Raw genomic sequence first — 27887 nt, 5'->3', positions numbered from 1 at the left:
ATTATTTTATAGCTGGGGAAACTGAGTCTAGAGATGTTAAGTGACTTGCTTTCAAGTAACACAGCAAGTTTAGAGGTAGGACCAAGACCGGAAGGGCAATCTGCTGTCGGTTTCACTGCTGGGTCCATTTCTCAGGAGACAGTGTTCATTCAGATTAAAGATAACGAGGATGGAAGGATGTGGTCTTTTGGCCTCCTAAGGTTAATGAGCAGTTACCATACTGGCTTTCTCCCTGGTCCACTGACACATCCTATCCCAACTCTGCCACCTTCCAGCAGTAGGATTCTAAGCAGGTCCCCCCTTTACTTCATTTATAAAATGGGATAATTCTTTCTCCTGTCCACCTTACCAGGTAGTTATGAGGTCTAAATGGGATAAAAGTGCACACACAGGAAGGAGCTTTGAAAACTACAAGGCCCCGAGGCTGATGTCATCAAATCCCCAGCTAGTGGTACAGGAGCATATTATATCATCACTGGCTTTTCTGGACCATTCCTGTACATAGAAATCCATCTCTCTGGGTTACCCGAGAATTTGACTGGAACTTGAGAGACTAGAGCTGGAGATGCAGAGGGAGAAAAGGGGGGGAAAAAGAACACAGGACCCACCCAGCTAAGGAAGAACCATGTGAGTTATCTGTGCTGAGAACAGGCACGGGAAGGACTCTACCAGTGGGACTATGGAAAGAGCAGGGGACCAGGAGTCAAGAGAACAGGAGAGCTGGTAGCTCCCGGTGTGTTCTTGAAGAAACCCCATCCCCTCTCTGTGCCTCAGTCTCCCCCTCAATAGAAAAAGAGGAATGGCTTAGATGGTCTCTAAGGTTCTGTCCGGATCTAATAATCCATGACTCTGTGAAATCCATTAGCAAGAGCTGATTAGGCACTAATGTTTTGTTGGCTAATTTCAGGAGTTTTGAGTCCAAATGAATTCATCCCCACTTTCCGATTCTGCCTCTCATTTTATCTTATTAAGCGCTTGCATTAAGCCACCATATGTTTCTCCCCTTTCCAATCCTGTGGTGATGTCACTCTTCCATTAATTCAGGCACCTTTGTGTTCTTCAATATCGGCCAATTACAAAAGCCATCTGTGGATTTCCACAGCGCTCTTCCTGGAACCCCAGAGCATTTCACAGAATTTTAAAAATAGAAATGGATTTTTGTTTTCAATTTAAACAGCTTTATGGGAAAAAGTAAACTTTTATACCTGCAGATATTAAGAGAGACCAATACTTAACTGACTCTATATGAGCTCTGATGCCGTCACTTCCAGTTCTACCTCTCAGGGCCTCGGTTTTGTTGCCTGGAAAAATTGAGGTAATAATACTCATCCATCTTACATCCTGGGGCTGTTGAGCAAGGCTGGAGCTTTGAAAACTTTAAATCTCAGTAGGATATGAGCTCTCGTGAAGAGTTTCCTACAAATGGCACCACCGCTTATGAAGCTCTGATTGGTGTTCAAATACCAAAGATATACAAGTACTAGAATAGGAAGCTCCCACCTGGAGGGGAGCAAAAAGCCCAGAACTAGGAGATAGGACACTTAGCTTTGACACTAATTCTACAAGAAGAAGCAAGTCACTTCCTCTACCTGAGACTCAGTTTCCTCATTTGCAAAGTAGAATTCCTATCTTACGGGGTTAAAAACCTTGCTCCGGGTCAAACAATAAGTGCTGTCACAAAGTAGAAATGGAGGCCGAGCACCATAAGTCCTGAGCTCTTGGGCTATGTGCCCTAAAGGAAAAGACTCCAGACAGGAAAAAAAACTTTCAGAGTAGACTGCAGAGTGATCCCCTCAAAAGATGGGAATGGGGATGGAGGAGCTTACAGTCTCAAAACAATAATACCAGTACCATCCTATTTTTCTTAGACATGTTGAGATAGACAAAATGCTTTCCACACAACCCTATGAGATCAGCAGAGCAAATAATATCCTCATTTTACAAATGTGGAAACTGAAGCTTAGAAAGGGTGACTTTGTTAAGTGGTAGAGCCAGACTTGAAGTCATATTCTTTGCCTGTAAGTCCAGAGCTTCACTAGTACTCCCTCCTCATGCTCTTGTTCTTTTGGAACCGGACTCGTGATTTTGTTGCTTCAGGGCCCTCACCACTCCTCGTGAGGAAAGTTCCTTTACCACAGCAGATCAGCACCTGCTCTACAACTTGCTTAGTCTTAGACTGCTTCCTGGGGGCACTTAGAGGTGAAGTGACTAGCTCAGAGACTCATAGTACATCTGTGTGTTTGTATGTGTGTGCCACGTGCATGTGTAGGTGTATGTGTGTTCATGGCCAGCTCTCCATCTGCCACACCATGTGGCCTCGGTATTATTATTATATTTTTAAGAAGAGACTTGCAATTTATAATAGATGGTGTCCTTCCAGAATTGCTGTATGGTTGTGAGTCACGAAGCACCGGAAGAAGTGAAGCTTCTGAAGAACGGAAGGGAAGGCTCACCCAAAGAGCAAGAGGGAGTCATTCAGACTGGAGCACATGAGGGGTGACTCAGAGAGCATTGAGCTAATATCACATCACAAATAAGAATTATGTAGGAGAAAGGGTGTAAAACAAGGGTTCTTAAAGGAGGAATATAGTCCATGGATAGATTTCAGTAGATCTATAAACTCAGATGGGAAAAATTACATCTTTATTTTCACTAACCTGTGGGTAGATTTTTAGGAGTAATGTATTTCATTTGATAATTTTATAAACAGGATTCTGAAAGTCTATAGAGAAAGGTTCAAAACCCCTGGTATAAAGGATGATATTAAAGAAATGAGTCACCACAAAAAAAGGTGCACTAGTCATGTAGTGAGCTCAAGGGAAGATCAACCAATGGAAAGTAAACATGTCCCATGAGTATCCTGGGGGTAGTATCCTAAAGAAATATGGTATGGTGGACAGGACATTGGATTTGGAGGCTTCAACCTCATACCCTTTCTAGCCATGTGACCTTGACACTTAACCTCCTTGTGCCTTAGTTTCTTAACTGTAAGAAAAAGAGGGATAACAATGGCCTCTAAGATCCCTTCCTGCTCTTAAAATCTATGTGTCCCGATTCCTTTTACACTTTGGCACTCTTAAAGACGGCACTTTTTCCATCGCAAAAGTCTATTGTTGAATCAGGACTTCAGCTGTCAGGCCGATATCCTGGCTAAGTTTGCCTGCCACATTTTTTTCACCCTCCCAGGAAGTGACCTATTAACACCATCTTCACTATGATGAAATTCAGTAGACACTGCCAAGGAGAAAAGCAGAAATCTTCAGGCTCAACTTATATTCTATTCAGAAAAAAAATGAGCCATATAAAAATTAGTAATACCAAGGGGAACCTATAGGGATTTGTAATCAATATAAAAGAACCTCAAAGAAAAAGGGAGAGGTACTCTTTCCCATTCTCCAAAGAATATAATTCACCACTGACATCAGTGGGATGTACATTAAAAATTCTCCCACCTGCCTTTCACTTTCAGGGGAATAAGAGTAATAACGATAAATACTGAAGGATTCTCCTGGATAAGCTCATTAAAACAGATTATCTCTTCAAATAAAAAAAAAGTATTAAGAATTTACTGCATCTGTGAACTAGTCCGACCATTCTGGAGAACAATTTGAAACTAAGCTCAGAGGACTAATAAAACTGTGCATATGCTTTGACCCAATAATATTGCTGCTAGATATATACCCCAAGGAGATTAAAAAAAAAAAAGAAAAAGACCCATATGTAGAAAATTATAGCCATTTTTGTAGTAAAAAAAAAAAAAAACTAGAAACTGAGGGGATTTCTATCAATTGAGGAATAACTGAAAAAGTTACAGTACATTAATGTAATGGAATACTATAGCGCTGTAAGAAATGATGAAGGGGATGGTTTCAGAAAAATCTGGGACGACCTTTATGAATTGATCCAGAATGAAGTGTGAAGAACCAGGAAAACAAAGTACACAGTAACAGCAAAACTGTAAAGATAATCAACTGTAATAGACTTAGTAACTCCGATCAATACAATGATCCACCATAAAACCAAAGGACTCATGATATAAAATGTTATCTATCTCCAGATGGAGAACTGATGGACTCAAAGTGCAGACTGACACATTTTCCCCCTCCTTCTATTTTTCTAGCTTCCTCACCCCACAACAGGTAGAAATATATTTTGCATGACTTAATATTTATAATCGGTATCAATGAACAATGCCTTTTCAGTGGGTGGGGAGGTATACAATAAAAATAAAATTTAAAAAACACTTCATATTTATAATAGCTATCAATGAATAATGCCTGGGGGAAGTATCAGATAAAAACAAAATGTGAAAAACCCTCAACCTTTAAAAAGATTTGCAAAGTAAAAAAAGAGCCTACTGTGTGTAGAACACCGAGCTAGGTACAGAGAGGAAATTCAATGAAGTCATGTCTTGGCTCCTACTTTCAAGGAAACTACAATCTAGTTAGGAGGGGAAGAGGAAAAGAAGCTTATTTCAAATACTGGAAGCATGGGGGAGCTGGTCATAGTAACAGAAGCTGTAGGAACAGCAGCTCAACTCTCACTTCCACATCGCTTTGCTCACAATAATCCTGAGAAGTAAAGAGTGCATGCACTGCCCCTATTCTACAGATATGAAAGTTGAGGCCCAAAAGAGCAAAAGAAATCACGCTCACTGTCACTGAGCTGATCAGGTGAGCATCTAGGAAGCAAAGATCTTTCCAATGGGGGAAGGGGAAAGAGGCAAACCAGAGAAAGTCAAGGAGGGCTTCATGGGCAAGGTGGCATTTCAATTGATGCATAACCAAAACGAGAATACCTAATGTCCGATTCATTACCCACGTGCCCTACTACATCTTCTTGGCAACGGCATCACAGGATGGCTTATGACAAAATAGAGTAGTTCCTCTATACAACATCCCTCTTGGAGATTAAAAATACATATCACCTATTTCCCTCATACACCTATCTATTTTAAAATAAACATGCACCCAAATCTTTTCTTTTGGAAGCCAATTACTTCCCTGCTTGACACGGAGCCAATTCGGTGAACTCGAAAGCCTTGGGAAGATGCACCCATGCATGAGAAAAGTTGTCAGATAGAGAGATGAGGAATTGAAAGAAATCCTCCTTCCTTACACTGCCGTGCCCTTCGGTCAGATTTTATGTGACAGGTGTTAGCAGGCTGCAACACGTTACATCACACAGGAGAAGCACTATAAAGCCCGTCATCGGAGAAATATACAACCAGAAAAAATGATGGGGCAGAGTATGGGGCAATAGATGGACAGTCCATGTTTGTTGTATTGGTACAAGAAAAGTCAATAGAATGTAAGGAAGCCTTCTCTTTCCCCTCCCTACCAGCACATGGGCAAAGGCCTCCTTCCCTCCCACCCACCACTGCCTCCTCTCCCATTGGAGAGCTGAAGGGAAGAGATCGACAAGAGCCACACCACATCTATTGTGCATTGCTGGGCTATGATCAGCGTTCTGGGAGGGGAAATTCACAGATCCCCTGGGCCATGGTGCACCTGGAACAGAACTTCCCCAACCAAAAAGAGATGAGGGTGGGAGAGAATACTTATTCCCCCTTCTCTAAGTTTCACTTTACTTACCTGTAAAATGAGACCTCTAAAGATCCCTTCCAGCTCTAAATCTATTATGAAGAGGACTCTCTTGGGTCACTACGGCATCCTTAAGTCCGATATCGCAAAAGGTCAGGAGATGGCAAGTCCTGATTCACTTGCCATTGTTGATTCGACCCCCTCCCTTCTCTATAAAATGAGGTGATTGGATTCAGTGATCACAAAGATCCCTTCCAGTTCTGCTCTGGTTATTCTAGGATTCTCAGCAGACCAGAACAGTTGGTTCTACTTTTGCTGTCTTTATGGGAGCTTCCCTATAGTCTCAGAGAGTGCAAGCTCCTTGAGGGAGTTTAACTCATTTAACTTTCTCCTCCCTCCCCCCACCCCCCAAATGCCTAGCATATAAAGTTTGACAATCCTTTGACAAAAGGATGCACCTGGCATAGGAGGGCGGAGCTGACTTCTGTAGACAATATGCCAGCTTTGGCTGAATGTTAACAGACTTTAGAAGTCATTTGGTCCAAGGTCCTCCCCCCATTTTACAAAGAAGGAAACCGAGGAACAGGCTAGGGATGGGACTTTACCAAACTAATAAGGGAAAGGGATAGGACCTGGCCTTTTGTCATCTACTTTACTACTTGATCCATTCTATCATAATGCTAACAATTCTCTCCTAGGCTGAAGAGCAGAGAAATAGTGCTATTTCTAGAAAGCTACATAACTAGACCCAATTAATGCCATAGTGTTGGCTCCCTGAGAGCAGGAATTGTTTCACCTGAACTCCTTTACTTAAATTACGTTACAGGGTGCGGCACAGTCCTAAGCACAAAAGTATGTTTGCTACGTTGTCGCCTGCTGGCCCCAAATGTGACTCATGTAAGAAAAAGAGAAAGCAACCCTAAATTAGTTTTAAAACGTTTTTATGTTGGTATCTACTGCAACTGTGATATTTGCATCAACCTGGGACAGAAACGAGAAGCTTCTTCGAGAAGCAAGGAGCTGATTGCAAGAACATGCCACGCAAACAAATGGCGCATCTCAAATTCAGTAATAGGCCACACAATGCTCTCTTCTTGTCAATTAAACTGTAATGGGGAGCTGGGAGGCACACAAAGAAACAGAGCCGCTCCCTGCCTGCCCTCCCCTCCCTGCTGGGCTCTGAATGGAAAAAGAAAAATCCTTTTCTCAGCATCACGATTTATGTACAGCCCCTGGAGACGCAAATTAATGTCTTCCTAGACCCAAAGCCCCAGCTGCTTTGGAAAAACCTAGGACAAAGCTTAACTAAGGTTCACACATCCAGACACAAAGCCCTTAGAATTGCTAAGCTGGGTATTCCAAAGCTGCCTCCTCAATCAATCAAGGGCTAGAGTTAGCCTTGGTTCTCCTCTCCTCCCCAGACAGACTAGGCTAAAGTGGACCCGCAGAGCTCTGAAAACTGCCGGGGGCATCTGGGGGCCTAGCACATAGACATCAGAAGCCTCTTTAAGGGAAAGATACAGAACAGAGGGACTCGAAACCGTACTGCCCTACTGATCAATATCAGACCGGACCATGGCCAATCTGGGCAAGGCCCAGGTGCTCCTTGTTCAGTTTTTTTAATGAGCAGATCCAGAGTTAAGATGACTGTGTTTGCATGAAAAATATTTCACTTGCCTCTCTTCTTACCTCAGTCTCCTTTTGCTGATTCCTTTTCTTCTCGCCCCTTCAGTGGAATAATGGATATCCCCTTCCTAGATGAGGAGATCTTGGAGGATGTGAATGTCTTATTTGCAGTGGGAATCTGCAAAGGTCCTGCCACACTGCTCTATACCCTTCATTCAACAAATATTGATCAAGCGCCACTATCCGGTTAGTCTTGAATATTTGCTGAATTCCCCATGGTTACAGGCAAGGTACCTTCTGTGCATCCAAAACCTTCAACAAAGCCTATCGCTGTCTCAAGTTAGCATTTTAGGCACTAAATGGCACAGTGGACTGGAGTCAGGTAGTCTCATCTTCCTCGATCCAAATCCAGCCCTAGATACTCACTAGCTGTGTGACACTAAACAAGTCTCTTCACCCTGTTTGCCTCCGTTTCCTCATCTGAAAAATGAACTAGAGAAGGAAACGGCAAACCACTGCAGTCTTTTTGCCAAGAAAACTCCAAATGGGGTCATGGAAAATTGCATGTGACTGAAAGACTGAACAATAACCAAGGTGGCTCAGTGGATAGAGCACTGGACCTAGAATCAGGGAAACCCGAGTTCCAAGCTGGCCTCAGACTTTCCCTGGCTGTGTGACCCTGGGAAAGTCGTTTAAGTAGTCTTTGCCTCGGTCTCCTCATCTGTAAAATGGGGATAATAAAAGCACCTATTTCCCCAGGCTGTTGTAAGTATCAGTAGAGATAATGAAAACATTTAGCATAGTACTAGGTATACAGTAAGCACTCTATAAATTTTAACTCTTATTGTTTCATATTTATCTTCTCTTTCCCTCAAAAGCCACAGTGATATAGAAGAGAGAATAGTGGCTCTGGAGCCAGAAGATCTGGGTTCAGATCCCACCTCTGTAACTCACTTAATGCTCCTGAAGCTCTGCGTCCTCCTTTGGGAAGTGAAGAGGTTGGTCAGTCTGCTCCCTATGATAGCTTCCAGGCTCAAGATCTAGGATATGACCCTATGATTAGAGAAAAAAAAAAGGCTTTCTCTACCCATCGTTTCAATGACCACTGGTTTCCAACTTCACCTAACTTCTCCCCCAAAGTCCCCAGTGACCTCTTAATCACCAAATCCAGCAGCATTTTCTCAATTGTCTTCTTTCTCGACCTTTTTGCAATACTTGGCAACAGTGAGCGCCCCCTCCTTCTGGACAGTCTCTTCCTTGTTTTTTAAGATGCTATTCTCTCAGATCTAACTCAGTTCCAATTGATCAATGATGGACAGAAGCAACTACACCCAAAGAAAGAACACTGGGAAATGAATATAAACTGCTTGCACTTTTGTTTTTCTTTCTGGGTTATTTCTACCTTCTGAATCCAATCCTCCCTGTGCAACAAGAGAACTGTTCGCTTCTGCACACATATATTGTATCCAGGATATACTGTAACCTATTTAACATGTATAGGACTGCTTGCCATCTGGGGGAGGGGGTGGAGGGAGGAAGAGGAAAAATCGGAACAGAAGTGAGTGCAAGGGATAATGTTGCAAAAATTACCCAGGCATATGTTCTGTCAATAAAAAGCTATAATAAAAAAAAGATGCTCTTCTCTCCTGGTCCTCTTCCTGCCTTTCTGTCCACTTCTCAATCTCTTGTGCTAGATTGTGTCATCCACATTGCACCCTGTACCCATGAGTGTCCTCTTGGGCTCTGCCCGGGACCCTCTTTTCTCTCTCTCATCAGCTCCTACTGTTTCAATGATTACTTCTATGCAGATGACTATATAATCAACCCTAGTCTCCCTCTTGGCTTCCAGTCCTGCATCATCAGCTATCTTGCTGGATATTTTGAAGCAGATGTCCTGCAGTATCTCAAATGTGACACATCCCAAATGGAACTCAGCTTCCCCTCAAAACCTCTGCTTGCCCCTTCCCAACTTACCTTTCTCTGGCAAGAGAACGACCACCCTTCCAATCATCCAGCTCACACCTAAGAGTCCATCTCGGCTATTCTCTTTGTCTCACTCCACCTCCATTTATACCCAATCAGCTGCCAAGTCTCATCCATTCTGCCTCCACAAGATTTCCTCCACCCATCACTTTGTCTCCACTCATAGGCCCAGCACATTAGTTCGGGCCCACCTCAGCACTTAGCTGAATTACTTCAGTACCCTCCTAATTTTTCTCCCTACATCCAGTCTCTTGCCCCTTGAATCCATACCTACCAAACTCGCATTTTTAAGCACACAGATGACCACGTCATTCCCCGAAAAATAAAGCTCCACTGACTTCCTATTACTTCCAAGACAAAATACAAACTCCCTGTGTTTGACATTTAATTGTTGCATTATTCATTCATATCTGATTCTTTTGTGACTCCAGGTAGGGTTTTCTTGGCAAAGATTCTGGAGTGGTTTGCCGTTTCCTTCTCCAGCTCATTTTACAGATGAGGAAACAGAGGCAAACGGCATGAAGTGATTTGTCCAGGGTCATGCAGCTAAGTATCTGAGACTGGATTTGAACTCGGGTCTTCCCGAGCCAGGCCTGACAATCTATCTGCTGCAGAGCCACCTAACTGACCCTTGACATTTAAAGACTGTCACGATCTGGCTCCTACTTAACCTTTACAGATTTCTCTTCTTCACACGCCCCTCATTTTCATCAAATGGCCTATCTACTATTCCTAGTCTATGACATGCTGCCTCCTGGACCCCTGGACATTTGCACCACTCCTACCCTATGCCTGGAATGCCTTCTCTCCTCATCTCTACTACTCAGAATCCCACTCCCTCAAGGCTCCACTCTTCTTTATGAGGTCTCATCCCTACAGTTGCTAATACCTCTCTGCAAAATGACTCCTTATATATTGTGAATTTCTTTATCTGTCTCCATGTCATTTCTACTCCCTCTCCATGCTGGAATATCAAGTCCTTGAGAGCAGTAACTTACCATATTTAGGTCTTTGTATGCCCATCTCCTAGCATGAAATACACTCCCTATTCTCAAGGAGTACAGACTTTAATAGGAAAAATAACATCTAGGGAAGGTTTCAGCCCAAGTTAGAAAGAACTCCCAAGAACTCCCACTTCTATCAACTTAGGGTTTACCAAACATTTTCCACCCCCCAATTCTGTAAAGTGGGTAATGAAGTGTCACCATGCTTCAGATGAGGAAACTGAGGTGGAGAGAGGCACAGTGATTTGGCAACGGTCACACAGCTATGGGGAGGTGAGAGCCAGGCCCAGCCTTGCCAGAACCAAGTCTCTCTGGCCTCTTTTTCCCATCAGCCCCTGCTGCTCTGCTCCACCCTCTTTCCTTCTCTTAGTCTGGAATTCTCCTCTACATTCATCTACTTTGTATCATGTGTATCTGTCAATATTCTGTATCCCAACAATAACATTCTAAGTTCTCTGAAAACAAGAACAGTATCTTTTTCATCATTACATGCTTCCACTTAGTAGGTTGACTTATTGTTGAGTCTGTAGAATAGATTAGAAGGTCACACTAATCCTTCCAGCCACATACACGGCCATACTTGGGTCTATAAAATTCAAAGAATAGGTTCCCTTCCATTGTGGACTTAGGACCACGTGCCCGAGGCCCTAATCCTAATAATGGAAATCTCTGGCATTGAATTGTGCAAACAACACTGGACTAAGAATCAGAAGTCCTGATCTGCCACTAACTCATTGTGAGGAACTGAACCTATCACCTCTCTTTGTTGGGCTTCAGTTTCCCAATCTTTAAAATGAAGGAATTGGGCTAAATGATCTCAGAGAGCCTTTAATGGGCCTATCTGAACAATTCATGCCATGGTGATCCTACTTAGGTGAATGGGTTAGATGGGCTGAAGGTCACAGAAGTTTGGCTACAAAGAACCCCAAACTTAGCATACAAAGAGGAAGCCAGTCAGCCAGTCAATAGCATTTATTAGCTGACTGAATATCTAAGCATTTTCATTCAGTCAATTCAATTTCTTGGGGGGGGCCTGAGTTAAAAAAAAAAAAACAGTTCCAGGGACTACACAACAGAAGTAGACTAAAGAGAGCAAAGTCTTGGAGTATTAGAGGGGGGAAGAGACCTTTGAATAGAATTTCTTATTTTTTGGACCCCTTCACACTCTGAAAATTTTTTAAGCACTTTTTTTTGTTAATGTGGGAGATATAGATAGATAGATAGATAGATAGATATTTACCAGATCAGAAATCAAAATATCTTGGTACTATTGTGAAAATAGACTTGAACTCTTAGATCCACTAAAAGCCTCAGGTACTCCTGGGGGGTTACCCAGACCAAACAAGCTAGGGGCACCAAGTCCTTGCAGATCACTTTGCTTCTCTTAGCCTCAATTTCCCCACCTGTAAAGCAAGGATAGTAAGCACTTGCACTACCTCTCTTATAGGAGGGCATAGGCCTGAGGAAATGAGGGGAAGAGATCACCGAAGAAGAGAGACAGGTGAGTTGGGATTTAAAGGATGAGTATAAGAACTCCATGGGAAGAAGGGCGAAGAGAGGGCTGAGGAGCCGGAGGCAGGATAGTAGTGGGAAACAACTGAGCAAAGGTACGGAAACGTGAGAGCTCAGGGTTGTAGTGAGGAAATGTAATGGGGAAAACTTTGCAATCGCAATTTCTTATGAAGTCTTAAGGCCCATAGAGAGCAATAAGTGTAATAAAAAAAGCTACCACCTATACAGGGTGATCCAAAAGACTGTGTAATTTCAAGCGATCAAAGCATTAAATTGCACTACAACTTCTGGAACAGCCTGTATAGTGCTTTACACGGCATTATCTCGTTTGATTCTCACAACCGCTGGGTGGAAGGCAATCTTGTTCGCCAACAGAGGTTACGGGATTTTTCAGGGTCACCGACAGGTAAATAAGTTACCTAGCATGGGCGTCAAAACCAGTTCTTCGTGATCCCAACTGCAGCCTTGCTATTCAGTCCAACATCATACTGGCACAGCTTAGTGAGGATAAACCCTAGTTACTCCACATTATCTGAGGGTGACTAAACAATCAAGAAGAGAAAGGTAACTTTAGAGAGTCCTCAAGGTTTTAGGTTGAAAGAAGACAAGAAATTTGACAAGAAAAATTTCATAATTACCTTTCCGGCAGTGAGCTGGCAGTCCCTGGACCAGAAGAAGAGGCTAGGAGTAGCTTCTGAAATGCTACAGAAGCTTCAAAGGCAATGTTGCCAACTAAACAGCCCAGGGGAAAGCCTAGTGGGAGGGCCGACCCTGAACTGGGCCCTGGGGAAAGAAGCAGATGGTCTAAGAGAACAATTCCCAGCTTCCAACATCTCTGATTGATAAGGAAGACAAAGCTTCTCTCAGCAATGACAGCCCCCCTTTTCCCCCTCTGCTGAGAAGATTCCCAATATGAAACTCTAGCACGGAATGATCTATGTGCCTAAAACAAGGCCACAGCTATCTCAGTGACCCTGAGGAATGGTACATCCCCATGTTGCATGTGAGGAGGGGAGTCCAGGAGCCACTCCACCGAGCACTGAGAGAGGCAAAGACCTTCCTCCCATCCATTCTTCCCTATATAAATTTTGACAAAAAAAATTAAGGAAAAGGTTAAGAAAGAAGAAATTAATTAAGATTATTTAGGTAGAATCTTTCAGGGGGGCAGTGGGTGGAAATCAAATGTGCTGTTATGCTCCCCAGTGAATGCAGAAAAGCTTTTGGTTCCAAAAAGAAGGAACTAGCATACCCTTACCACTCTAGCCTCCAAGAGCTCCCTCCTTTTCCCAGTATTTTCAGGCCACAGATTTCAAGGTGGGAGGAGACTTAGAGCACATCAAGTTCAATATCCTCATTTTAGGGCAGCTGGGGAAACTGAGGAACAAGAAAGGGAAGTGTCACATAGCTAGTATCACAATCTGGGATTTACATCCAGCTCCTCAAACTCTCAATTTAATGCTCTTACCATTGTACCCCCCCTACCTCTCTGGTCTGTTCTTCAAGGTCACATCATAACATACTTTCATTGTGGGCCTGAATTTGTGGGGGAATGCTACAGGGGAGGTAGAGTATACTCTACAGTTTGAGGCAGAGTCAGATTTCTCCCCCAATACACACACACACACACACACACACACACACACACACACACACTCTCTCTCTCTCTCTCTCACTCACCTAAAAGAGACTAGCCTGATAATCTTTGAATCCATGAATAAATAAATAACTATAAATAGCCCTGTTCTTCTAAAGGACCCCTGAGTTTGTCCTTGAACTTCTATGTATATTAATGTATAGCACACAATTCTGAGTTGTATGTGCAACTGGAAGCTTATACCCATAATAGAGTACTTTTTTTAATTCCCCCTATAATAATGCATTATTCTTCTGCAAAGGCAGTAATTCCATTTGTGACAGATGTGCTTCACATTCAGAGCTGAGTTGTCAATTTACTGCATTAGCACAGTGATGGCTATTGGATGATCACTAAACAAGGTCAGAAGAGAGAAAGCCCAGAGGGGGAAAAAAAACCCAAAGTTGTCTATTCTTCTAGTCGCTGTATACAGACACACATCTTCCTGAAGTTGCTACTTTACACCAACAGGCTTACATCCTAAATAAGGAACCGATTATAGCTAGATCAGAGGCTGTCAGGCTTTTAGCTACAAAGAGTGAAAGTATAAATCAATAAATGTTTATTGATTGACGATGTAAGTGCAAACTACAGTCTTATATTATAATGGCCAAAACAAAAATGGCCAAGAAGATAAAAATCACTCGACCGAGTTATTTCAAATTTCAGGTTGTTGTTGAAATTCAAGGTTGGGAAGTAAGGGATTTAGATTCAGAGAACCTAGGTTCGGATCTTACCTCTGATACTGATTGTGTGAACATGACCAGGTCATTTCCCCTCCCTGGGCCTCAGTTTCCCTCTCTGTAAAATGAGGCAGTTGGATTAGATGGGCTCAGAGGCCCCTTCCAACTCTAGACTGATGATTCTATATGTGCTGTTGGGCAAATTACTTTACCCTTCTGGCAATTAGTTTCTTCATCTGTAAAATAAGAGAGCCCAGACTGGATGATCCTTTTAGTCCCTTCCAGCTTTAGAGTTATGACACAAAGTCAGCTTTTGAGTTGAGAAAACCAAGAGAGGATGCCTCTTACAGTCTCCTAGGCCAAAATCCCAAGCTCTCACCCCTCCCTCTTAATTTTTTGCTTAACTAGAAATGGAAACAAAACCACAATGGTACCTGTTCTCCCTCTGGATCTCTTCCTCTTGGTCATAAAAGCAATAGCTTTCCAATAATGACAATAAAATAACAAACTAATTATAAAAACTGGAGTCTCAATCAGAATCAGATCCATTGTGTAAATACTGAAGTATCTACAGTATATACATCAAAGTGCTAGAAGAAACAAAAGTTAAATCAAATTTGGTACCTCCCCTCTTTGGAACTTAGCACCTAGGAAGCAGATAAGACATCATAAGCACTTACTATGGCATTTAACATTCTAGAAGAAAGGATAGATGGCAATTGGGTGCTTTGAGAAATGAAGGGACACCCCATTGCCACGGGGCTGGTGGGTTGCCCAGCAGGAGTCCTGAAGAAGGTAAGATTGAAAAGATGGGTAACAAACAACAGGAACGAATATATGCCCAACATAGTAAAGGAACAGAGAGAACAAAGACATGAAACTGAAGCGGTGCTGGGTGGGAGTTGGCAAGAATGAAAGCCATCCAGTTTGGCACAAAGGAGAAGGCAAAGGAGACAAAATGGGGATGAGATTGGGACAGAAGGGTGGTACCAGGGCATTGTGGAAAGCTTTGAATGCCAGGCAAAGGGGTGTAAGCTACAGTATAAGCAAAAGGAAGCTACTGAAGATTCCCAAGTAGAAGATGCATAGGAATCAGGTCTATACCATCAGAAATAATATCTAACGCGGAGACCTCAAACTCGAATTAAGCACTTCTTACTAAACTAGACACAGATCACATATCACAGCTGGAAGGGACCAGAGGTAGCATCTTCTCCAGCTCCCATATTTTCTAGATGAGGAAGCTGAGACTTAGATGGAGGAAGGTATATGTACATAGAAAGTGCTCTGATAAATGCCCACTGCCCTGACTTAAAGCATGTGGCCCAGCGTCACACAGCCAGTAAGTAGGAGAAACAGTACTGGAAGCCAGATCTTGCCAGGCCGGTGCTCTGTCTGCTACACTGAATTAATGCACTGAGAGATTCCCATGCACTTCAAATAACAGCTCGGGTCCCCAATACCAAGGGAACTCCATAGAAAGGGCAATGAAAAATGATCAGACTACCTTGTTTAGCAATCAGATTTCCAACTTGGCAGCTACTTAAAAAAAGAGGCTCCCCCTTTACCCATCAGGACTAGAGGGAATGGAAGAGGGAGCTGGCAGCTTGGAGCTGTCAAGTCTAAATTCTTCCCACAATACCTTTTCCTAAGACCAAGGTCCTAAATTAAAGGGTTTAGAAAGCGCCCCAGAGGCAGAATAAATCATAAAAACAAACAAAATCAATTCTTTCAGGCCTGCTGTCTCCTACTCACCGCATAAACAGCCTCACCACTGCTGCTAGCTGCCCTGGAGCAGTCGCATCCAAAGAACACCGTGCTCTAGGAGTAGGGCATCCATGGAACATCGGGGCTCGAACCATTCTGGACAAGCTGTCTAGAAGAGGCAACAGCAACTGCTGTCCTCAAGACCCTCCCCAGGAAGAACACAAATCCCCACTTGCAAATGGTAGGGAAAGGGGACAACAGACAGCATCCATCTGATGGAATACCAACTAGCCAGAGACACCGAGCTGGGATTGGGACACAGCTGGCAAGGCCTCCATAATAAGTTCTCAAAGCGCCCATTAAAAAGCAAGCTGGCTTTTCTCCCTCCAAGATGGTATTGAAGGCAAAGAAGGAGATGGTTGTCCCCCATTTTGAGGTGCAAGGCCTCAAAGGCCAAGAAGGTAGTGTGGAAGCCACAAAAAGATCTGAACATCCCTTAGCTTCTGGCAACACAAGTCATTTAGACTTTAAAGGCTGACCAAATATGCTCAGCAAAATGCCCCCAAGAGAAACGAGCTTGATCACTAAACTGAGGAAAATAGCACCCTCTCATCTGCATTATGGATGGCAAGTTTAACACACTGATCCAGGCTGATGGAGAGAAGGCCTAGGGACAACTTGCTCTGGTCTCTGATGCTTTGGTTGCTATTAACAAAATTGGAAACATCTGAAATATGTTCAGTTATCCCATTCAGCTATCTTGCTCCACCTACAACAAAAAGTTTTCTAGTTTAAAAAAAAAAGGCAATCGGAATTATGAAGGATATTATTGGATTGCTGCATCAAGTGGTGAGCCCAGCAAAAAAAAAGTTAATAATAATAATAAAATAATCAAAAGGATTTAATCCATATAGCACAGTAACTACTGTTTTATTTGTTAATTCCTGAATCTGATTCGGTGCTAAGTCCAGAAGAGGCATTTAGGAAATGCTTCTGAATGAATAAATGTTTAATTTTTATCCTTAACTTTGAAAAAACCCTCAAAATGTGAAAGTATTGAACCAATAAGCTAAAAGTCATTAAAATATTAGCAAGGCCTGTGACGCCAGGAAATTATTGCATGTATCTCTCAATAAGGAATTCTTTCTTCCTAAAAGACAACGGTTCAGGATCTTGGTCCTGCAATTAATTCAATTTCAAATATATGATTTGTTCTCCTTAACCTTATGTTTCAGTCCAAATGTTTTTGCTTTTATAATCCTTTTTGTCATCCCTCACTGTTTGCTATACATTAGTTTGGGGTTTTTTTGAAAGGCAATTGAGGTTAAGTAACCTGCCCAGGATCACATAGCTAGTCAGGATTAAGTGTCTGAGGCTAGATTTGAATTCAAATCCTCCCAACATCAGGTGTGATGCTCTATCCACTGTGCTGTTTGAGTGTCCCCCGCTATATATTATTTTTTTATTTTTTAAATAACAATGGCTTTTTAGTTTTCAAAATACAAAGACAGTTTTCCACATTCCCCCTTGCAAAACCTTGCATTCCAAATTTTCTCCCTCCCTTCCTCCGTGCCCCACCCCTTACACAGCAAGTAATCCAATACAGGTTGAACATGTATGCTATCCATTGTTTCTAAAACAAAACAACAAAATCTGAACAAGAAACTAGAAAGCAGATCTGAATTATATGTGTCAAATAATCTGGACCAATTAATAAAGTTGTTATTGACATTTATGAAAAAAAAAAGTATTAGCCAGGGCCCCAATTCTCTTTCATAATTCCATTCCCATGTTGTTTGAGTTCGCATGAAATTCACAGGAGAGAAAATTTCCAAGGAAAAAGTTATTCTCGAGACCCAGAGCCATAAATGTCTTTATACAGATTCCCAAAGTTTAAGCAAGAAGCAAGAAGACGTAATAGCACCAATGCAAAGGGGAAGGTTTAATGTGACTGAGGCTTGGTGGGAGAGAAATTCATGAATATAATAATAAGACTCTGGATGAGTATAAAGAAACAAGACAGGAAAACATTGGTTGAGCAGGGTAGCACTATTTATTGATGACATATATCCATGGAAGGAAATACATAAACCAGGGAAAGAAGGGGACGGATGGTGGAAAGCATTTGGATGATATTCAACACAGGATATACAGAATGATTTTGTTGATCAATCAATTAAAAGCATCTATTATATCCTTACTATACACCAATAGAAAATAGTCCCTGCCTATTACTTAATGTTCTAATAGGGAAAAATGACATCTATAGGAAAGTGGTCGTCAAGGAAAAGTATTTTGATTTGTCACATTACAGAGAAGGTGAGGGCCATGAGAAAGTGGGCCACATGAGGCCCTCACCTCAGAGAGGGCAGCAGAAAGCTGGCTCATCACTTTCTTAGTTCTATACACTAAGACTTCTTAAACTTTTTCCACCTGTGACTCCTTTTCAACCAAGAAATTTTTATGTGACCCTGAGTACATAGGAATATAAAATCTGTTTAACAAATCAAACATTTACTGATGATAAATCAATTTCATCACCATCACATTCGGTTAAGCAACCTCATATGGGTCATGACCCAAAGTTTAAGTTTTGTCATATACACAATGCCTCTCTTAATGCAGGCTCAAATCACAGGAGACTTTTTGGGGGATGGGGTGCCCTGTCATACTGATAATTCACACTGGTGGCGACTTTGATCTCCTGAAACACTCAGATCATCTTCAGATGTTTGTACTCACGTTTACTCTCACACCTCCTACATCTCCTACCTGTCATGCTGATTTTTGAACCCAAGTGAAAATGCTGGATGAATCCCTACAAGAATTTGTTTTATTAAATTCATCCTAACATTCTAGCAAGTCAAGATGTTTCTAGAGTCTAATTTCTTAACTTTCCCTCTTTGCTTTGTGAGGGAAAACACTATCTGCAAACCTGATGAGTATGCTGTCTGCACCTAATATCCAAATCATTGTTTAAAATGTTAAAAAAATAACAATAACCAAAAAAAGCCCCAAGAAAAGATTCCACTGATGAGCTCTTTTCAAATGAACACTGAACCATTACTGACTACTCTTTGGATCAGGCCAGTAGTTCATTTTTTTTTCCCTCCCTTAAAACATTTTTTTTAATTTTTTTTTCTTTTTTTTTTCTTTTTTTCTTCTTTTTTTTTTCCAACAAACAATGAAATGGCAATTATTTACAAAGGTTAACATAATGTATCACAAGAACTAAATATAGGATTAATAAAAGCAATACTTCTGGAAGTGGCACAATATTAAATTCCCCCAAAAAATAATATTACAAAATTATCAACTCTGGGGCAATTTATCATACTAGGAATAGTACCCAAAGTCAAAACATAAAAACATTTTAAGATACAAGACCCTAAAAGAATTTCATAGTGAACTACAGATGAAATTTCTCCTCTTTCAAAATACACCAAAAAGATAAAGGCCCTTCCCACCCCAATCCTCATTGTACCTTCAGTTCAGTCCCATCCCCAACCCCATTTTATTTACAATTCAGCCCTGCTTCAATTTCCATTTTATTTTCAGTCCCACCCCAATTCCTATTTTATCTATAATTAAGTCTCAGCCTTGAACTCCATTTTATCTTCAATTTAGTCATCTCCCAACCCCCAATATATCTTCACAGTTAAATCACTGAGGGCCATATGGTTCAAATCTTTCCTGATTTTCATGACTCAGTCCAGGAAGTGGGTATTCAGGTGGATCCTGCATTCGCCGCCGCCTCCGCCGTCGCCGCCGGGTTCCTGCAGGAGGAGGGCTCTGATGTGCCCTTTTTGGTGCCGGTTCTAAATCAGGATCCATTTCCCATGGCTGTGGGTATGGATGTCCAAGAGTTTCTTTGTCTTCGGGAGGCGGCAGCCAAGAGTCAGGATAATAGTGGTGAAGCCCAGGGACATTTACTGGGAGATCAACAGGTTGAGGGGCAGGAAGTTGTCCTGGTGCAAGATGATGTACATACGACGATGGCATCGGGGCAGCGACGTAATCAAAGGATGGAGGAATTTGTGGGGGACCGGAGGTCGCTGATGGAGAGAGAGCTTGGCTATAACCAATAGAAGACATACCAGTTGCCTGGGAAGGAAGTTGGATTGTATATCTTGCTGCTGGGGGTGGGGGTGGAGGTGGAGGAAGAGGTAGAGGAGGAGGAAAAGAAGGAACGTGTGGCATTTGTGGGGGGACTCCAAAAAATTGCCATGGAGATAAAATAGGATTAGGCTGAGAAATCATTAGTTCATCCCGATAGTCAGGATAATGTGCTGGAACCGAAAGTGGTGCTTCTCTGACATGGGAATTTGAGTCTTTCTGAATAGGAAAAATTATATTGTTATTCTTTTTTGTCGAAAATTGATAGGGATCCTGCTCCACCCAACGACTTAAGGGTGGCGGTGGCGGTGGAGGTGGAGGTGGCGGTGGCGGTGGCGGTGGCGGTGGAGGTGGCGGTGGAGGTGGCGGTGGCGGTGGAGGTGGAGGTGGAGGTGGCGGTGGAGGCACTGGGAACTCCCTGGAAGGATCTCGAAAATTTTCCCGCCGTCGCAGAGTATGGCGCTCAAGCAGTAAAGGAGATGATGGCATTCTGATGTGCTGCTCTGGCTGAACCTGGCTTACTTTATGTTTCTTTGCACCCTGATCCCGAATCTCAGGGGCTGGTAGAACAGGAGTAGGAACATTTTCCATCAGAGGAGTAACAGGTGGTCTACTTCTCAAATGACGGAAGTTGATGTGAGCCTCTAAATCTCTTTGAGATAAGTACGTTCTCTTGCAGTCTTGAACAACACCGCACATGAAAAGAGTACCCAGCGTATACTGGTCAATTCTTCGGATGGGGTTATTACAGTTTGGGCATAGGCTATCTGCCTTTTGCTCAAGCAAAATTGCACAGCCGTAGCAAAAAACATGCTTGCATGGTATCAAACGTCCATAAATTTTAATAGGTAATTCACACATGTCACAGAAATGGATCGGAGTGTCATCTTTTACACCTAAAATGTTTATCTTAAAGTCCCAAAAGTTGAGTCCGGGAAATCTTAGCTGATTTCTCCACAGCTCGACTCTACCACGGTCATACCTTTCTTCTTCATCATAATCACATCTATCTACATCACCAGGCTGTGGGTCGGAAGGCATCGTATTCATAGTACTTGTTACTTCAGGAGCAAGTTCATCTTTGTTTGTCTGTCTGGAGACTGGCTTCATCGGGATTGGTCCTTGAAAACCAAGGCGGCTGAAGGAGCGACGGTTAAAATTCATCCGGTGAGGTGCGCGCTTCAGCTCGAAGTGCATTGTGGGAGCGGAAGGCGGCAACGCCCAAGCTACCAAAGGCACAGCGCATGCGCCGTAATCTCAACTATGTCATGACCCTAAGTGAGCCCAATCCACAGAAACTAATGGTTTTGCAGGGACCTCTTGGGGCCAGTGCAGCGCAGTTTGGAAACAATAGGAAGTAAGAGAGAAGTAAAGCGAGAGCTCAAAGAAATAAAAGGTCAACAGAGCGCAGCCAGAGTGCAAGAAGACCATGGAGATAGAACAACCCGCTCCCTGTGGTGGCAGAGAGCCGATTCAGGCTATAAATCCACCTAGTCTACATTTCTCCATCTTATTAGTGAAAAGAGTGGGAAAGGGGGCAGCGAGATAGCACAGTGGATAGATCATCTAACCCTGTTGTCAGGAGGACCAGAGTTCAAATCTGGGCTTTGACACTTAGTTGTGTGATCCTGGGCAAGTCACTTAATCCCAACTGTCACACAGACGTGCGCGCACACACACACACACACACACACACGACTCAAAAAAGCAGGAAAGCAATAGTAAAATGCTTGCTGAAGTCAGTCTTCTCATCAGCAAAATGATGGGGTTGGCCTTCCAAGCTCAGGATGATCATCCCGTCATCTCTGCAGTAACCCTGCCCTAATTCACTCTCCTGGCCTGTTCTTAGTGACATTACAGGGATCCCCATTTTGGTTTCGACATGTCTGCTAACCACGCCTTCGATAATACATTTTACCAGGAATCAACGTCAGGCTCACTATCCTACATTTGTCTGAGTCTACAATCTTCCACTTTTGAAAATCACAACATTTGGCCTCTAATTTTGCAGTACCTTTCCCATTTTATATGATTTTTCTTAGGTTACTACCACTGATAGCCAGAAAATTTATTTGGGCCTCATCAAGCAAGGTCACCTCCCTATTAATCTTAGGATTCAACTCCCCACTAATCATTTATTTTTTTTCTGACTTCTGCAATCTGTTCTTACCTTGGCAAAGATTTAAAGCTAGAAGGGGCCTTGTGGTCAAGTTCAACTCCCTCATCTGAAGTAGATGAAGAAAGTGAGGTCCTAAGACCTTGCCTAAGGTCCCCTAGGCAAGAAACAGAAGGGCTAGGATTTGAAACCAGGACATATGACTCTGAATCCACTTTTTTTCACTACACCTGGAAGCATCTCTCCCAAGATCATTCTCCTTGATAAAGAAAACCCCATCTCCTTCATTCATTAAGAGAAGGGATCACTGAATGATAACAAAGTTCTCTCATGGTAAGAATCGGGTCCAAAATAACACATATTAGTTCTTTAATCTTTTGACAAATGACATCATTAAACCAAAGCAAGAAATTATTCGCTACTTTGATCCTGATAGACAGTCCTAACAGAGACGTTCAAATAATCAGTCCTTGATTACTAGAAAGTTCTGCCACTTTATGTGCCTACCTTGATACATGTTTCCCCAACTCCTCCTACACTTGTTTTCTGTCCAAGTGAAGAATAGTGTAACACCAATGGCAACTGTAACATTGTTTCTGCCTCCAATTAATCCTTACCCAGATCTGGCAGCCTCTCTACGTTGCTTCTCCCAAAAGATTCCGAGGCTTCCTTCACAAATACATCTTTTTAATACACAAGGTTACTCTGTTCCACTAAATCCAACCTATTCTATAATCTATTCCATTTATTCCATGATCTAGTCTATGATCATAATCTATTCCATTCTTGGTACACTTGTACATCCTATTCTGCTATGTCTCCCTAGTGTGAAAATCTCTAGTTCGTGCCAATTTCTGAGTGCAGATGAAAGCATACATTTTCACTTACTTTATTTTTTTTTTGCTTTTTTCCCCCCACATGGTTAATATGAAAATATGTTTTGAATGACTTTACATGTAAAATCGATATCATATCTCTTGCCTTCTCAGTGGGTGGGGGAAAGTTAAAATTGGAAGGAGAAAGGCAATTTGGAACTCAAAATTTTTAAAAATAAATTTTAAAATAAAGTATGATTAAAAAAAAAAAGCTTAGTTCACTTTGATCCAGACTAAGTGCATTTCTAACTAACTATCTGAAGCTAGAGGTTCTATTGCACTTTCTTGGTTTGTCTCCTATGAATTTGTGGGTGTTTCTATGGATATTTTTCTTTCAAATTATAGTTACTTTTTATGATATCTAGTTTGATGGATATATGGAAGCAGTTTTCTTTTTTCCTTTTCCCTTTCAATTTAAATACCTTTTGATTATATTTGTAAATTTATAGGCAAAATTTTTTATAAACACGAATACCAATTTTATTACTTTGTAAATATGTAGCTGTTGATATGCCCTTTTCTTAGAATAGCTGGATCAGTGACATGTCAAGGCCAATGGCATAATTCCTGTTTCTGCCTCCAATTGATTCTTACCTAGATCTGGCCTCTCTACCTTGCTTCTCCCAAATGGTTCCTAGGCCTCCTTCACAAATCTATCTTCTTAACATATCTAAACCCAATCTATTCTATAATCTATTCCACCTAGTCAGGATCTAGTACTCTAAAGTTTGAAAAAAAAATAATCCATAACATTTTTATCATTTGACATGGTGGCTAGAGTTCTGTACCTAGAGAAAAGAAGGCCTGAATTCAAATCCATTTTGAGATGTTAGCTATGTGACCCTATACAAATCACTTAAGTTCTCCCTGCCCCAGTTCTCTCATTTGTAAAATGGGAAGAATAATAGCATCTATCTTTATATATATTTTCTCGGTTTAATGATCCTCCTGGCTCTTCCTATCAGTGTCACTTCTAGAGTTTCCCCATCCTTGCCTCTCTCCCAACCTCTCTTCCCATGCTCCACCCCCCAACTGAGTGAATCTATAATCTAGTCCAATGCTCTCTGGAAAAGCAGCAGCCAACAGTTGGTACACAAAGTGAATCTTCAGAGCCTTTTTGGAGGGGGTCCTCAGAGCCTCAGTCTTCCTGGGCAGCAACTCTCATTTTGAAAGAGCCTGAGCTGGTAATCCTGCCAGGAGGCCCTACAAGGAAGCCACTATCTACTTCTTCCTAAACTGAAAGCCAGTAACCTGGAAATCAGATTTTGTGCATGGACCAAACCCAATTCATAGCCCAGCTTGTCCTAAGGTGTATAGCAGTTTTCTGAGAACATTTATTTGCCAAATCTCCTCGGCTAAGGAGGCAAGCCCTCCAACTTACCATACCCCTCCTTTAAGGGCTGGGGATGTGGGTGGGTGGGGGAAGCTGGAGCCTGGGGGGGGGGAGGCATTAGGCAAGGTACAGAAGGGCCAATAAGTGACTACCAGGGGTTTACAGTAAACCAAAACTGGTCTAAAACCAAATTTATATTTATTCTTCTACACAAAAAAATAGTAACATGTACTTCTCAGGGTTGTGAGAATCAAATGAGAATATTTGTAAAGCCCTTCAAAAATCTGAAAGATGTATAGATATCAGTTTTATTATTATTATTACTATTGTTATTACAATTGTATAGGGAAATGTTTTTGCCAAACTTTTTTAGGTCCATTCCATCCCCGTCTCTAGACCCACCATTCCTGTGTGTAAAGCTATGGTCAAGGAAACCAAACCCCATTCTCAGCTACTATCTTCATAATCAGCTGTTCGCTTCCCAAATCTTCCTCTCTCTTTTGAATTCTTTATCTTCAGTTGGCAGCAGTCCAATTTCTTGTCCAAAAAATTAATCCTACAAGGGACCCTAAAACGATGTCAGGGCAGGATGGAACTTCAGAAAACATAGTCCCACTTCCTCATTTTATGAGATACTAAGAGAAATAAACTCACCTGCCCAAAGTCACACAGGTACTAAGTGGAACAGTCTGAACATGAACCCATTCTTCTGATTCTAATAACAACCACCATGAACACTGCTATTCATGAGGGCTAACATTTATATAGCCCTTTAAAATTAGTGAAGTACTTTATAGACATCATCTTATTGGAGTCTCATGACCACCTGTCAAGTAGCTGCTACTTTTATGACAACTTTACGGATGAAGAAACTGAAGCTGAGAGGTTAACTGACCTGTTCAGTGATACACCTGGCTGGGACGAAGACAGCCATTTCAAGTGAAAGGAATAGTGAATATCTGCTATGTGCTTAACCAGGTAACACTGAGGGAGGGAAGTTGTCCCTGTCCAAGGAGCTTAGTCTTGTTTATTGCGGGGAGAGGGGAAGAAAACAATAAGATGGGTCTGGAGTTTCGAGGAAGAAGGGTTGTCATGGACTTTCCAAAGAGCCAGCTCAGGGCAATTCTCTCCTGAATGATCAATTCTAGTTTAAGGCTAGTGGATGTAGAACTGAGAGCAGGGTCAGCAGTTTGTTCTCTCCCAACCCTTTACCCAATCTCTTCAAATCACTGAATCCTACAAATACAGGAAGGTAAGAGAAAAAACTAACTATTTCAGTACCCTAGCAAAGCCACCTATTACTTACACGCAGAACTCCCTGTGTTGATTGCTTTTCTTATTTTAACAAATCAACAAACCTCCACTGACATTTGACCTTGGAGAAGGCCCATGATTGCCTGAAGGTCACTCTGATCACGCCAATGCAGCAGACCTACTAAGCTGGCCCTGAGATTGACTTTGTCAATTGAAAAAGAATAATTTATGTGAAGGTCATCACAAAAAGATGGCTACAAGAAGATTAATTTTTTGGCCCTGAAAATTCACGAAAAGTTACATAATTAAGCACAGAATGACTGTGAACTAAACTGATAAAGAGTTCCCACAAAAAGAAACTCTAGTTTTCTTAAAGTCATATGACAAACGATATAAAGTAATTATTAAATAAAAATTTTAAAAATTTTTTTAAAAAAGCTAATGGGGCCTCAGGAAAGGAGACAAGACTTTCAAGGAGACAATAAAGGATTTGGACTTAAAAAAAAAAGTCATATGACAAAATCTCTGCCATCATGTTAACCACTTCTGATCCAACACAAAAAATAAATGGAAAATAAAGTCCTTAGAGCTTACTGAGCAAGGGAATGACATGGTTAGGTCTGAGGCAGCTGTTTGTTGGACAGATTGTAAAAATAACAAAATTTGGCAACTGACTGGATATCTGGGGCAAATGAAAGGGACAGATATTGTCAGGGACAATAATGAGGCTCTAAAGGTGACCAGGAAGATTGTGGCATATGCAGCAGAAACAGATAAGTTTAGAATAAGGATGCTTTGGAAGGAAGAGAATGAATTCTGTTTTGGACATGTTAAGTTTGAGATGCTTAGGGGACGTTCATTTTGAAATATCCAATGGGCAGCTGGTGATGTAGATTGGAGAAAGATCGGGGTAGATATATAGATCTGGGAATCATCCGTATAGAGATGATAACCGAACTCATGGGAGTTAATGAAATCATGTTAAGAGAGAGTAAAAAGGTAGAAAAATAGGAGAGGGCCCCAAAACCACAAAAACCCAGAAAGGAGAAAATATTCCAGAGAAGAGGGTGAACGACAGTGTCACAGGCTGTAGAGAGGTCAAAAAGGATGCGGAATGGGTTCATTAAGAGCTTGGTTATTAAGAGATCATTGGGAACTCTGGAGAGATTAATTTCAGTTCTGCATGGAGAATCTGCATGGCTCACGAGGTGGAGAAGAGACTGTGAAGAGAGGAACTAGAGGCAATAGGAATGGACAGACTTTCACAGCTACATGTCTGTGTGAGGGAGGAGTCCAACAGGATGATAGCTAGCAGGAATGGCAGGATCTAGTAAAGGTTTTTACAACTGGGAAGACCTGGAAATATCTGTAGCTAAAAGGGAAAGAGCCAATAGGGAGAGATTAAAGACTGGGGAGGGGAGAGAAATCATTGTTGGGATAATCTATTGGGGAATGGAAAGTGGAGGGGATAAGTCTAAGAGCACATGTTGAGGAGCTGATCTTGGCAAGAAGGGCCACACCTTTATCTCAGAGTGAAGTAAAAAAGAAATGGACAGGGAAATATGTCAAAAAAATTATTACAAAACTTAGAAAAGCAGAAGAGAGGAAACTCAGAAAATTGCCTCAATTTTCTCAGTAAAGTATAAAGAGAGATCCTCAGTTGACAAAAGGGAGGGGAAGGGAAAGAGGATGGATAAAATTATCCCACAAGAAATGAAGGATAGCCTGAAGTCAGGAAGACCCGAGTTCAAATCTGACCTCAGACATTTCCTAGCTGTGTGACCCTGGGGGGCAAGTCACTTAATCCTAATTGTCTCAGCCAAAAAAAAATGCATAGGAGGAATTCAGAGAAATATGGGAAGCCTTTTTATGAACTGACACAGAATAAAGAAAGCAGAGCCAGTAGAACAGTATAGATAGCTATAACAATATAAATTTAAAAAGAACCGTAAAATGAAGCCAAGTTGTATGAGTGTAATGATTAATTTTGAACCTAGAAAAGATGGGGAAATATACCTCCCACTTTTTCCTAGGTACAGAACACTGCATGTACTGTCAGATATAGTCATCGGGTTGGTTAGCTTTAACTGTTTTTCTGTTACCAGTGATGGCTGACTATAGGGGTCCATGATGCAAAAAACAAAAGGACATCAATAAAATGTTAATTTTCTTTCTTTCTTTCTTTTTTTGCTGAGGCAATAGGGGTTAAGTGACTTGCCCAGGGTCAAACAGCCAGGAAGTGTTAATTGTCTGAGAAGGGATTTGAATTGGGGTCCTCCTGACTTCAGGGCTGGTGTTCCATCTACTGCACCACCTAGCTGCCCCAAGATGTTAATTTTCTTAATAAGAAAGATATGGATCTGAATAAGTATAGTTGCTGAGAAAGGAGAAAGACCTAAATGGGACATATTTCTGAGATAGAAGGACAGGATTTGTCATCAGTTGGATACTGTGAGCCTGGATAACTGGGAAGATGGAAGCACCATCAAGAGAAAGGAGAGG

The 27887-nt window shown here is 41.8% G+C and overlaps 1 protein-coding gene across 5 annotated transcripts in view; it reads right to left on the bottom strand.

The window, feature by feature from the left end:
• ENOX2 (ecto-NOX disulfide-thiol exchanger 2) overlaps positions 1-27887 on the bottom strand; it is a 305006-nt gene that overhangs the window by 215130 nt on the left and 61989 nt on the right. Inside the window, exons 1-2 of one of the 5 annotated variants that reach the window (XM_051969245.1) lie at positions 12307-12395; positions 8124-8222 (exon numbers count right to left, since the gene is read on the bottom strand). The exons of the other annotated variants lie outside the window; for them this stretch is intronic. The gene's annotated coding sequence lies outside the window, so the exon portion shown is untranslated. Of the gene's footprint in view, positions 1-8123; positions 8223-12306; positions 12396-27887 lie in introns of those variants that run through there. 5 annotated transcript variants of the gene reach the window in all.

Source organism: Antechinus flavipes, chromosome X (genome assembly GCF_016432865.1).
Source record: "Antechinus flavipes isolate AdamAnt ecotype Samford, QLD, Australia chromosome X, AdamAnt_v2, whole genome shotgun sequence".
NCBI lineage: Eukaryota > Metazoa > Chordata > Mammalia > Dasyuromorphia > Dasyuridae > Antechinus > Antechinus flavipes.
This window is presented reverse-complemented; position numbering and strand designations above follow the sequence as displayed.